The following is a 14,493-nucleotide window of genomic DNA, read 5'->3' on the forward strand; positions in this document are numbered from 1 at the left end:
GAGTGCTCAGATCTCAGCATCAGGTGCTATTGGGCAGGATTTCCATCCCAATTAAACTCTAATTCTGAGCTCTCAACAGTCTGGACACACTGCCCTTCACTATCTCCAAAGCTTCTTCTTCGTCACTGTCCCATTTTCCTCCGCTTCAAACCAAGGTAACAAGCGAAACCTTTAATTCTGACCTTCCTGCAGCCAGGCAACAGCAAACCTCAATCAAATAACTTCCCGCCAGAAGTGACGTCCACATACTGAAGACGGAGGACTTACAGGGTAAGGTGACCAGATTTTAACATTGGTAAAGCGGGACACCATTGACAGGGGTGGGGGGGGGGGGGGGGGTTGTTTTTTTAATATATTTTATTGATTTTTTACAGAGAGGAAGAGAGAGGGATAGAGAGTTAGAAACATCGATGAGAGAGAAATATCGATCAGCTGCCTCTTGTACACCCCCTACTGGGGATGTGCCCGCAACCAAGGTACATGCCCTTGACCGGAATCGAACCTGGGACCCTTGAGTCCGCAGGCCGACGCTCTATCCACTGAGCCAAACCGGTTTCGGCCCCGGGCGGGGGGGTTCTTGATTAAAAATTTGGTCTATATTGTAATCGCTTTTGGTTTTTTTAATAAAAGGAAATTCACTTCTTAGATCATCGTTGAATTTGCATCCTCTTTTCTTACTCATTATGTTAAAAATCTAAAAAAAAAATTAAAATTATATTATTATATAAATATTGCTTAAAAACACAGTAAGTAGGTACATAATTACATGAACATATTTTATTGTTAGTTTATAAATTAAATTAATTTGATTGTTATAAAGTAACTATATTTTAAAAATTATTTTAATCCTATATTTCTTTCTAAATAATAACAATACTAATTTGTATTATTTTTCCTCTGAATTTGCCATAACATAAGTTGTAAGTGTCACTTTCGAGGCCGGTGCTAGACTTTTTGCCGCCACTATAAAATATAAATAATACGAGTACTGTCTGCTAAATTCAAGAAAATTTATGTATTTATGAAATAAATAAATAAATTACTTACCTAAATTATCTGAATAGCTGATTTGTAATGACATCACTTGTTTAACTAGCTTACTAGCATGCAGTACGATGTGTATCATCTGAGAGACAGTTACAAAATGTTTTCGTCATTGCCAATCCCAAAAAATGCCATTGTTCATTAAGTCCCAACAATGGTGGTCAAATTCTAACAACTGATCAACAATGCGAACTTTGATTAGCAGTTCTCGATAATCAGTTCTCAACAATTATTTGTTATTATTAAAGTTTAACATTATAAAATTAACAAAAATAATATAAAACTCACATCCTGGCTAAATAGCCACATGGCCGCCGAAAACCGTATATTCCCTTCCCGTTCTCCCGCCGTTCCCTAGCTTGTCGTGCATTCTTTCCAAAAATCAGGACTTTTTTAAAACGCCGCGGAACGCGGGACAAATTGTTAAAAATCGGGACTCTCCCGCCAAAAGCGGACGTCTGGTCACCTTACCCTAACTGCTCCCTGGCGGGTGGGGCCAGCCTGAGCGAGGGTCATGGTGTTCTGGTCTCTGGTGGGTCGTTAATGGCATTATGGTAGCTGGCTTTTTATATATACCAGTATAGATAGAAGATCGTTTAATGTGAAAGCCTCTGTGTGCTACTGCTTACACGGCATGTGAGTCCACAGGATTGCCCCAGGTTTGAGGCCCATTCCAAGCTCAGCTCTGCCCTTTTGCAAAACACTGGTCATTTTGTCTCTGAAGATGTGATTCCATTGCTCACACATGTGGCTGCTGCATCCAAAAGCAATATTTTACTTTTGGCTTAAGAGCCCATCTCGACATAAACATCTGAGCTCCTGAATGTTGCTCTAACAGCTTGACAACTCTGTAGGTGTAGCACTGGCTGCCAGCCAATCCAATTTTTTTCTGCTTCTTTCTTTTAATATAAACAGAGCCTTTGAAGAACTGTGGATTCATTGAATGAACAAATTATCTTGTTTACATAAAACATGCAGGGGAAATTTCCACTGTGCTACAGCATATAATTTCAGTCTGTTTTCTGATGGGCCTGCACATTATGAAGGTTGTTTTCCTAGACAAGGATGTTGTCCTCCATATGTTGGCCTAATTATTCATCCCAGCCAGTATGTTTGAGATTTGGTGGAGGGAGGAAGAGCAGTATTAAATGCTGCTGTGTTGGTTCACAAAGAATGGATTTTTGAGGCTGGAAGACCCCTGCCCAGCCATGGAAGTAAGAAATAGGGGTTGAAATCACAGTGTGTGGTGTTTTATAGAAAGCAAGGCAAAGGTTCGGTGGGAAACTCTGACGAACCTCCACCTCAAATATGCACCCCAGTGATTTACATTAATTTGTAGAAGGTAAAATGAGCAAAAGGTCACTCAGGACAGGGGTTGGGTGAGATGATAAATGATGATTTTATGTTATTTGGGGAAAAAAGGTTGTTTTATACAGTTTCTTACATGTAGCCCTATGAATCATCTCGGTTAATGAAGAGGCCCTTCCCATCATCCTTCTTGGCGATGACAAATCACTTTAAAGGGGAAAGCAAGAGTTTTCAGAAGACGGCTTGTGTAGTGATGTGCAATCCAGAGAGGAATGCACTGGTGGGGAAGATTCAGGGAAGGCAAGAGGTGGTATGGGCGTGAGATGGCAGATGGGTTTGGGATGGTGTGAGGAGGCAGGGAGAAGGAGGTGGCCATGGAACTATGCCCTTGGAGAGGCACTGGGCCATCGTGGCCACACACATTGATGATCGCTGAGCTTGGTGACGGAAGCCCTCTGCTCTCCTCCCCTGCTGTTATGAATTATTACTTTTTATCATGGGCTGATGGTGAGCTGGTTGGTCAGTAATGGAAATCAGTAAAGTCAACTTACAAAATAAATAAATAAGCCTTCCTGCATGGGGGTAAATTTTATCATTACTTCTTTTGAAGGTTCATAAACCAATGCGTCTGAAATGGTACTTTATGAGATAGCAAAATGAAATCACAAAGTTTTTTAAAGTGTTGTTTCAGCTAAGAGGCTACTTATACTCTTCCAGCAAGCCAGATAAGAATGATAATTGTCATGTGAGCCAACATTTAGTGAGCACTTTCGTGTCATGCACTGTTCTTAGCATTTAATGTACTTTATCTCATGCTGTTGTTACAACTATATCAGATAGGACCATCATTACGCCTATTTGCAGATGAGGTAATTGAGGCACAAGCAAAGTAAGCACCTTACCTAAGCTAATGCATCTAATAAATGGAGTCAAGAGTTGAAGCCTGGTATATGTTAAAGCCCTTGGTGAGATGTGTGTGTGTGTGTGTGTGTGTGTGTGTGTGTGAGAGAGAGAGAGAGAGAGAGAGAGAGAGAGAGAGAGAGAGAGAGAGAGAGAAAGAGAGAGGTGGGGGGGGGGGGGGGGGCGCGGAGAGAATGCTAAGAACTCCAGTTTGTTAAACTAAGGGGAGTAAGGGGATGTTTTAAAATGAGGGGATGGGAAGTATTGGTTGGGTTGTGTAGATACATGGCAAGAAACTCAAGCAAGACAGATTTTTAAAAAGCATATTTTATTGATTTTTTTACAGAGAGGAAGGGAGAGGGATAGAGAGTTAGAAACATTGAGGAGAGAGAAACATCGATCAGCTGCCTCCTGCACAGCCCCGACAGGGGTTGTGCCTGCAACCAAGGTACATGCCCTTGACCGGAATCAAACCTGGGACCCTTCAGTCCCCAGGCCGACGCTCTATCCACTGAGCCAAACTGGTTAGGGCGCAAGACAGATTTTTGAAGAAGGAATATGGTACATGAAGGGCCACGAGAGGGCACTGACCCTACCCTTGACCTGAATTGTGAGAAAAACAAAAAGAGTCCCTGCTTAGAGGGGCACCGTGTCCTCAGAGAAAGTCAGGTTTCCGTTAAGGCTGGTCAGTGACAGGACTGTTGGGAGAATCGTTTGAAGCTATTGGGAAGGGAGAGAAATCGTTGATCTAACATGGCTTCAAAGATTTTAGAAGGCGGGGAAGAGGAAGGGCGAGGGAAAAGATCAGATAAGGCAAAAATTAGGAGAGAAAGTAAAATATATTATTGATAGGGAAAAAAGAACCAACACACAGATAAAAGGAATCCCTGAAGGAAAGCTGTAGCAAGGGAACAAAACAAATACTAAAAACTGTAATTAGAGAATTTTTTTCCTAAAACTAAAATAAAAAGGCTTTGAAACAATTTTTGAAAGAGCATACTGCATCCTGAGAATAGTAAACCCATAATGACCAATACCAAGTTCAAGTAAAATTATTGGACTTTAAAAAAACTGAAAATTAAATCATTTGAACATGATGAAATGTCCAGAGAACAGATGGACTTCAGGCCTGGCTGGATCATGGGCTTAAATTATTTTATCAGGACTTGGCCTCTCTGACTTTTTTACTTCTCATCTTTAATTCCATCATGTAGCGTCACATGCAAGCAAATTTTTGCCATATGGTGTGTCAAAGAATTTCTCAGCTTATATTATTGCACAGGTAAGAAGTATGTTTATTTAACTATCTCAATTACAGTTTAAGAATTGCACTTCAATGGATAGACGTGGGGCTAATGCAGGTAGCTAGTGAATGTGATGCTCAGATTGGCCAGGCATGGGTCACCTGCTTTCCCATAACCTACTCAGTGGCTGGAGGGGAAGAAGGAGCCTTCGTGAGCCAGTCTTGCTGGGCCTCCCAGGGAGGTGAGAGACAACTGCCTATTAAGTACAGGGGGTGCCTGCAAACAATGACAGGTTCCTGCTGACACCCAGAACCGCTCACGCACTTGTCCCATCTCTCAGGTTTCGGGATGACATTGACATTCATGGCTCACCTCTTCACCTCTCCTCCTTCTCTTCGTCCTTTTTTCTTGGACCTGTCCCAGTTAGAAAGAGGAGGCAGTAAATGCCCATCCAGTTTGCCAGGGTAGTAAAAGGTATTGAGATTCATGACCAAAGGACTATTCTGGACTAACAATTGTGCATCTGACCAAACTTTCCCTTGGACTCTGTCTCTTTGGAATCTAAGTATGGCAAATGGGGCATATGGGGACACAGATTCCCTGAACGGCCCTTGAGTATTGTGGTTTAGGCTGTTAATCTAGCAGAGGCATATAAAATAGCCATATTTCATTAGAACTAATATAGAATATGCTCATGGACCAAAATACTGGAAACTCTGTCCTGGAAAGTCCTCTGAAGAGGACTTCTTCCAGGAACCAGGAACGCCAATGTCATCAGTGGACCCTTTTCCATTAGCAGCTGAATGGCAGGTCTGTGGGCTGCTGCTGACCCATGCTTGCTTTTATGGGATGGAAACCTGCTTGGCTCAATCTACAGTAAGTTCGGCTTCAAAATATGTGCTCCTAAATGGGTTAACTGTTTTCTCCTGACCACACTGAACCTGCCAGCAAGGGGTGGACGGTTAACCTTACCACTCATTTTCCCAGGGAAGAAACTAGTCATTCATCATCATGTAGTGGCCAGCTGGTGTGCCAGGCTGGGGCCTGGTGAGGAGCGGGCCCGTCTGGGGTTAAGTAACCATGAGGGAGCCAGAGCTGGTCCTAGGCAGAAGCAAGAGTCACAGATGCGCTGGCTTCTGCCTTCCTCCAGTCCTCTGACAGTGCTGTTATTGCCCAAAGCTGGTAACAAGGGAGCCTGGGGAAGCAGCACTCAGGCTCCCTGTGACACAGAGCAGAGGGTCTGAGACGGATGCACCAGGGACAGGCACAGAGAGAGCAGGAGGTCATTGAAACAGTAGGCCTTCCTAGACGTTGGGCCTCAATAGGAGGTCTCTCAATATGCGTCTCTGAATCCTACCAGTCGGGTTCAATTCTCCCAGGAGCCTTTCAGTATCACTGCTTAGAAGACACTATTCTCCTCCCCCTGCCCCTGATTAGGCTGGCCTCTTGGCAGCGTTGTTAGACAGCAAATAGATAGTTGTTGCAATTTGTGTATTTCTGTCTCTCTTTCCTTTGCTCTCTGCTTCAGGTCTCAATAAATGTTAGAGTCTTACAATAAATATTTCTTAAGCACCTACTGTCAACTAGAGGTAGTGCTAGACTCTGGGAAATACAAACATGGAAACAGCAGGGACTTCATCTCTCTGGAATACACCATCTAGCAGGGAAATATTATGATATAGCTTGATGATATCACAGAGACAAGATGCTTTGCAGAGGCTCCAGACTCTCTGCTGGCTCCTCTCTGCCTCAGACAAGCAGGGAATGATGAATAGAGACAGAAGTGATGGACTGCTCTTGGGATGCATTCCCACCAGATCCCCTCTCACCTCTTCCTTGGCAGGATAGTGTGACTTCATGGGTAGAAGCATGAACTCAGGAGACAGACTCTCATTTTACTTCCTGGCTCCCCAACTAGCTTTGTGACCTTTGCAAAATCTTTAGGGAAATGAGATAATCTCTTCCCAGCCTCAGTTTCCCCAGTCACAGCTACCTTATAAGGTCGGTGTGATAACTATATCAGGATAGTCAAGGCAATGAACTGCTTTATTAAATGGTCCTTAAATCTAAGGTGGCCAGATTTTGGTTTGCCAAAGACTAAGGGGTTCCCCAGGATGCAGGGTTGTGCTCTAAGTCACTTATATTTTTAATAACTAGAATTATACGTAAAGAGGTGAACAAGATGCTCATAATCTGAATCAAAGAAGAGCAATCGGTACATGTTTTCCATCTCCTGTTCTTTCAGGGCATGTGGTTACTGAGTTTAATAATGACAATAACAATGATACAGCACTGAGCACTCTATGTACCAGGCGGTTCCCCAAGCATCTGAAACACATTAAGCTGTTTCATTATTACACCAACTCTGTTAGGTAGGTTCTGTTCCTATGCCCATCTCCCAGATGGAGACAAAGGATGTATGGAAATTTGAACCTGGATGGTCTGGCTTCAGAGTCCAGCATCTTAGCTGCTGTGTTAACAGTGCAAAAACTCGTGTGTTGTTCAAACTTTAAATGGGTATTTTTCCTTTCTCTGTGTTTCTTTCCATCTCTTCGTGTCTTTACACTTGCTAAGCACATATAGATGGCGTGGTGTATGTTAACTGCACCTGTCCAGTGGGGTCCCCAGTGCTGGGCCCAAGCCCTCCTGTGTCCCTTTCCCAGTCCCAGCTCTGTCTCTAATGAGGATGAACCATTCAGCTCCATAAGCTGATTTGTCAAACAAAAGCGGGGTGGGCGAGTTGGAGGGGGGCCTGAGGCCCCTTCACTTCTCGGAGTCTATATATTGCATCAGGATGATTCCCTCAGATTCATCCCCAGGCACACAGAGCCCAGCAAGGCTACCCTAGACCCACACTCTGAACAACCCTGTCCCTTCGGACATACCGGTACCCCCTTCTCCTCTCCTCCTCCCTTTATATGCTGCCTCCCGGAATCTTCTCTCATATTCTGGCCACGAGTCCCAACAGAGCCCTGTGTCTGGGTCTCTGGGAAGGGCCACCCATGGGCCTTCCTCCAAACCCCATAGTCCCTCTAGACAGGGAGGGGGCACTGGTCTAACCTGTGAGGCAGCAGAAAGGGGCATGCTGGGAGAATGTCACACTCATCTTGCTGTCACCTCTTGAGCCATATGCCCCTGAAACAAGATTTATAAATATTTTGTGCTCAGAAGCCATCTGCAGAGTCTGATAACGAGGAGCTTGGTACAATTTGTGACATAAGGTGTTTACTAAATATGTGTTAATTACACTTGTAGCAAAACAAACTTTGCTCTTCATAAAGGGGTGTGGGAGTGGGCGGGAACCAAGGGCTCAGGAGGCAGTTTCCAGAGAGATGGCTTAGATGGGGGGCAGGCTGGATGCAGTCTGGAGTGAGTGACGCTGCCAAGAACCCTGCGGCTCCCAGAAACGAAGGCTGGATGTGAGACCCAGGAGGGAGGGGTGGGGGCCCAAGGGGTCCCAGGAGCCTGAGGACTAAGAGAAACTGGACAGACTGCGCCATGCAGAACAAGAGGGGTTTCAGTGTGACAGGCCCAGCCTGCTCTTTAGCCCATATTTCGTTAAAAAATAATAATAACTGAACTGAGCCTGGGCACGTGAGATGTCCAAGGCCTTGGTTGTAGAGGTGCTTATAATCTAGTTGGGGTGGTGGGTAGTGAGCAGGAAAACAGTAAGTAAATAAGAAATTCCTGTTGTCAAGGTGATCCACATGGGTGTTAGTAGAGAGTTCTTTGATGGTGGAGGGGTTGCTCTGCTTGGGTGGTCAGGGGAGGCCTTTCTGAGTGGGTAATGAGAAGAGGAAGAGGAGTACTGATAATACCGCTAATAATGATGCATGGCATTACCACATGCTGGCCACTGCCCTAAGAACATTACTTCCCTCAACTCATTTATTCTCATGGGAGAGGCCAGCATGCCTTCATTAAATGCCTCCCAGTCAAACAAAAGAACTACATTTCCTAGCCCCCTTTGCAGTTCGGTGTTGTCATGTGACTTAGATTTGACCAATCACATGTGGCTGGCCCAGAGAACCCTCTAAGGCAGCGGACCACTGGTGGTCCGTGAGGTCCAAAAGGTTGGCGACCACCGCTCTAAGGCAATACCTGTTTGTCTGGGTGGAGCCAAAAGGTAGGAACCCGGGACCCAGAATCACTGCATGGAAAGTGGCCACCCAACACCCAGGTGAGCCAAAAAAACAAACAAACAAGGAGGCTGTGAATGGGCCAGGAGAGAGCTTCTGGGAGTCTCTGTGACTTGATGTGGTAGAGGGAGGGGCACCTGAGTGTCCACTTGATCATAATCTGTTAATAATAATATGTATTATGCACTTTTCTGGATGTGTATTGTGTTCCACAAGTTTTTAAAATGCAAAAAAATACCCTCTTCTATCCTCTTCTACCTCCACCCCTAATTTCCCACTAATACTTCTCCGTGTAACCCCACACTCAAACTTAAATCAAGTGTCTTTGTGCCACGTTGTCAATAACTGCAGGTTTGTCTCTGTCCCACCCATGTCATCTTTAGAGCGGTAGGGCTTCCAAAAAGCAGGTCATTCCAGTCTATGCCAAGCAACCCAGAAAGAACGGCTGGTGAGGGCGGGAGGGGGGGGCGGGGGGTGGTAAAGAGAGCCTGGTATTCCTATATTCTCAGGGGTCCCTTCCCCCAGAGCCTCAGTTCTTGAACGCCAGGTTTTTTGCTTTACAAACAAAACTCCAGGGCCATGAAAACTTGTTGGGAAGCCCAGGGAATGCTGGGTCCCTGCGGCTCTCCAGCGAGTCCTGCTCTCCAGATGTCCCGCTACTCCCAGCCCGTCCCGTCCATCCCTGGAACGAGAAAACAAAACTGTTTTCCTCTCGGTGCCCAATGACTGGCCAGGGCCTGCCTCCCCGGAGGAAGGTGCTGTGTGTGTGGACCTGCAGTGGTTTGGGGTTTCATCTCGTTTGCTTAGTTATTTGCACTCCTTCTCTCTGGCCTGCGGTGGAGACCAGGTTTGGTCCTGGTGGCTGGTGTGTGATCTGAATGGATGTGCTGTTCGAGAACTTGGCGCCCTGGCCCTGCAAGAGACAACCACACGGCTGGGGCTACTTTGGGGCAGCATTTCTCTGTCTCTGGTTGCCAGGCACATTCTCTTTGGTTTGCCTTCACCTGCTTGTCCTCTTGCTCGGGTAGGATTCCAAGCCTGGAGCAAACCAATAAAAACAACGGCGAACCTTGCAGGGTGCCCAGTGTGTGCTGAGTGCCACTCCATTAGGCGTATTGACTTATTGAACCCACACACACCCCTCAGCTTCCTCATTTGTAAAACAGGAATAATAATAGTCCCTGCTCACAGGGTTGCTAAGCACTCGATCCGTGTAAGCTAGAATAATCACAAGGGTAATAATAATAATGGTTGTTAGAAAAACCATTTCTTCTTCTGCTTTCCATGGCCTCCTCCACGCCATTGCTCCACTGCTGTGCTGGGTGTCACATATGTTGTTACCTGTTGGGAATGGCTAAAGGCATTTCCCCAAACTGCTGTGCTGGGCGGCAGAAATACCCTCCATGAAAAGAATGCATTAAATTGATTGTTTGCTGCCAGACAGCTCAGGGCATCTTAATCTACATGTTATTGCCTCCTACTGGCCAAACACCTGATCAGCCGGTAAGCTATTCCCCAATCTGACAATGCTCTGTACAAAACCCTACCCTTTGAAGTGTATATCTCTACCTTGCCTTAGGACAATTTTTGTTAATAAAAAGCAAGGGGTCCTGAGACAAGGAGAACTTAGCTCCTTTAGCTAAAGCTTCTCTGACCCCCAATGCCTTTCAAAATTATCTTTTGTCTCTGGACTCCTACTTAATCTACACACAGCCTTTCTCCAGATTGCTGAATCCTTCTTAATGCCAGAACAAGAACCCCGGCATTCAGAGAGTCTGGTAAATAATAATCAAAATAGAGACATACATATGCAGAGAGTCTCAGGTGGTGGTGAGGACCAAGGAAAGCATAAAGGCTGGGAGGGAGACCAGATGATTTGTTGGGAAAGTAATAATAATAACCAGCATTCACTGAGAATTTATTGTAGGCCCTGCTCTGCATTAAGGAACCTCTATTCATAATAAATAATTGTACTCAGCTCAGGGACTCTATAATGATCCCTGTTTGACCAATGGGAAAACTAAGGCACAGAGAGGCATATCCCTTAGCACAAAGCTAGAAGAGTCATTAGACAAATGACCCCCTGGCGAAGGGTCACTGGTTGGCAGACCCCAGGATGTACTGGTCAGTTCCTGCCATAGCCTCTGGAAGTGTCTTTGGAGTGTCCTGAGGCCCATGTTAGTCTCTCCAAGCTGACCTCACCTATGCAGTGGATCAGGATGTCATCACCTGTGGATGGCAGCAGCCGAGCAGGCTTTGCTTCCATGTGTATGTATATACTGTATATATTTTATTTCAGAGGATAAGGAAGAGGTAGATAGAGATAGAAACATCAATGATGAGAGAGAATTATTGATTGCCTGCTTCCTGCACACCTCACAGTGGGAATCAAGCCTGCAACCCAGGCATATGCCCTGACTGGGATTCGAACCGTGACCTCTTGGTTCATAGGTTGATGCTTAACCATTGAGCCATGCCATCCGGGCTGCTTCCTAACATCTTATTGGTGTTATAAAACCACTGAATATGTTTTATTGCAGCCATACCCCTGGCAGAATCGGTCACTGCCACAGCTAATGGCAGCCTTTGCACACCATTAGCTGACCTTGGTTTTTCTTCTGGTAATTGAGAGTCCTGCTTGCCAAAGGCTGAGGGGGCCTCACGAGCTCCTGTCACATTGCTCAGGAGTTGTGTGGGAGCAAGTGAACAGGGGCTTGTGGACTCTCTTGAGGATGAAGCCTGAACTTGGGGCCTGGGGGACAGGGCAGGAGCAAAATAGGAGGGGAGCAGGGGCCTGCTCAGGCCTGAGGATGGGAACTCCGAGGAACAAAAGTGCCTATGCTACAAGGACCCGTGGAATTACTGATGTGGCCCACATGGGTTTTAAACTATGTCGGCATTTGGGTTTGCCGGATCGGTGAGGGCTTCGTGGAGGAGGTGGCCTAAAAAGACTCATTGCTGGACTTCAAAAGAGATGGAAGATGCAGGGAAGGTATTCCAGGTACACGCTGGGAAAATAGCATGTGGAGGACAACCTGTGGTGGGGTTCTGACTTAAAGGGGGAGGTGGGTGAGGGCACATCTTGAGTGGCTTCCATAGCAGACTACAGACTTTGTATTTTTACTAGTAACATTTTCCTCTTAACTGTGAAATGGATGCTGCACATAGAGCTCCTACCAAGGCTAGGCAGGTGGCCTCAGGGAAGGGTGCCACAACAGCACACTGAGGGCCCTGGAGGGCACCCCCTCCCCAACAAGGAGACTGCTACCAGCGTTCATGATCCGTACCCAGAGATGCTGGCCTGATGTTGTCAGGTGCTTGGTCTTTGCAAGGGAAGTCAGAGACCTGGATTTATATATGATAACACAAAACTTGAAAAGACTGGCACCTACACGGACAGCCTCTGCCTAGGCATCGGAGCAGTTGAAGATTCTGTTAGCAAGGGTGGAGGGTGGGGCCGCTGGCGCAACCTGCCTGACCTGGGTTGAATTCCTCAGTAGAAGTCTGTGCTGGACTGGGGGGTGGGGAAAGTGCTGGGGGCTTGGCCCCTGGCTTCCTGGAGACATCTGGTTTCCAGCAGCCTCTCTGCATGGGGCCCACAGCATCTGGAACCACTTGTAGAGGCCCATTCCCCATTCTCTGGGAGCGTGGCAGTCAGAAACCCTCTTTGACCTTGCTGTGACCTGGCGGGACCAGGAGAGAGGGGCTGGATTACCCAAGCATGTGACCTGGCCCCAACCTATCAACCCATCCATTGGCCACTCTGACAGCCCTGCCCAGGTAAGGCAGCTTTGCCTGCAGCCCAGGATCCCCAGCCTCCCGTGGTGCATAGATTAGCATATATTATTTAATCAAGAATAAATCCTTCCAGTCTTCCCTTCCCTGGAGACAGGGGAATGAGCCTAGGTATCAGCTGAAGGAATTTTCTGACTTAGAATCCTCTCAGACACTTGGAGCCCTGGGCTGTGATTGGAAAGGCAAGTGACCAAGGGCAGGGCAAGTGGCTGGGGGAGTGGAACGGAACAAGCCAGGACCCTCTGCAGGGACTAGAGGCCTGGAGTGGAACTTAGCAGATCCAAACCCAGCTCTTGATTTCTTCCTCCCTCCCTCCTGTTTCTCTCCGGAGGGAATGGGGTTCTGTTTGGTAGTGAGTAGAGGAGGCAGGAACATGGGGACACTTCAGGGGTGGCCAGGCCTCCTGGGGTGCAGTGTTGGGGGTTGGAGACAACCAGAGGTAGCCTGTAGGGCTGTGCTCCTGGGGGGTGGAGTGTGAGTGTCAAGGAGCAGAAAGTGTCATCGGGCCAAAGCCAGGCAGGGTCCCCAGTGTGGAGAGCAAAACAGCTGGTCCTGGGGGTTCTTTACAATCACTAAGAAGGTGGCCAGAGTGAGCCCTCAGTAGGGAAAGAGGGCAGAACAGATTCCCAGCCAAGGAAAGTGTAAGGAGACTGAGAAGAGAGGGGGCAGGACCAGGGAGGCCCTCTAGGGTGGTCTGTAAACAGGTGGGAGCCAGGTGGCTGTCCACAGAAGTCACATGGGCCGGAGTGAGGAAGCTTCACCCGCCCAGTGATAGGTGATGCCAACAGCCAACACCACCAGGAACCGAGCGTGGCTGGGCTCTGGTTAAGTGCTTTATGAGAACTAACACCTTCCACTTCCCCAGGGGGTTCTATGTATCATGCGCCCGATGCGGATGATGCAGCCGGTGGTTTGTCTGACCACGTGGAGCCAAGATGGGCCCGGGGAGTCTGGTGCTAGCCTGCAGCTCAGCTTCCTCTAGGGGAGCTCAGCCCCTTCAAAAGCCAATGCTCCATGGTCTGGGAGGGCCCTGCACAGAGAAGGAGTTGCACAGGGAACATGGCGAACACCAGGCCTGGGCAGCCCCAGGCTTGGCCTCGGCATAAATAGGCTGCGGCCCATCGGGGCCCTTAGTGATGGCACCAGGGATACAGGAGGCCGGACACCAGCTCCCAGGGCAGGTGTCTCCTGTCCTGAGTCCTGGACAGAAAGCCGTCCCTGCTCTGATTTCTGGGTCACCAGCAGGTCAGTGTGGGTCACACACACACACTCACACACACACACTCACACACTCTCGCACACAGTCATACCACCAAACCTCCTTCTCAGATGCTATGCCCTTGCCCTTGCCGAGACAGCATCATCCCACCCATGAGATGCAATTCACAGCACACAAACACACCCACACATGTAGCCTCATCCATTAGCAAGCACACAAACACACCCACTTGTCTGTCATCCAATGCATGTACACACAACACTTTCCCAGTGGCCCTTTCTGGACACAAACACGTGCTCAACTCATCTGTTGTCATTCATTCAGCATCTCCTGAGCTCGTGGCACTTTGTAGGGCCACCTGTCAGGTGTCCGGGGACCGAGGAGGGGGCATCCAGCCCTGGTGGACCGGGGAGGGCTGCCGGAAGAGAGCAGGGTTAAGCAGGTCTTGAAGGATGAAAAGGACTTTGCCTGGAAAGCTGGGAAAATCATTCATTCGTCTGTTCAGTTTTGCTTTAAGTTTTACTTTTTTTGTTTGTTTGTGAATTATCTGTTTCACCCAACAGAGCAGAAGTTCCCCCAGGGCAGGATCTTTGTTGTGTTTATCGCTTTGATCCAGTGACTTGAACAGGATCTCACCTACATCTGAGCTCCTAATAAATGTAGAATGAATGAATGCACACTTTAATGCTCCCTGAAGGATTCTGAGAGAGGAGATTTGGCTCATATGTGATGTGATGGGTTGTTTCAAAATGTTTACATGGAAGAGGAATCTTTCTGCCCCTTTATGGAAAAGAAGATTAATTTAGCATTTAATCCTCCTGGAAAGAATAGCTTGGAAGAAGTG

General features: G+C 47.2%; 1 pseudogene; it reads right to left on the reverse strand.

Annotated features, from left to right (window-relative positions):
* Window positions 1–14,493, reverse strand: part of LOC129150834 (60S ribosomal protein L26-like 1) — a 90,661-nt pseudogene that overhangs the window by 460 nt on the left and 75,708 nt on the right.

The sequence above is a fragment of the Eptesicus fuscus genome, chromosome 12 (assembly GCF_027574615.1).
Source record: "Eptesicus fuscus isolate TK198812 chromosome 12, DD_ASM_mEF_20220401, whole genome shotgun sequence".
Taxonomy (NCBI): domain Eukaryota; kingdom Metazoa; phylum Chordata; class Mammalia; order Chiroptera; family Vespertilionidae; genus Eptesicus; species Eptesicus fuscus.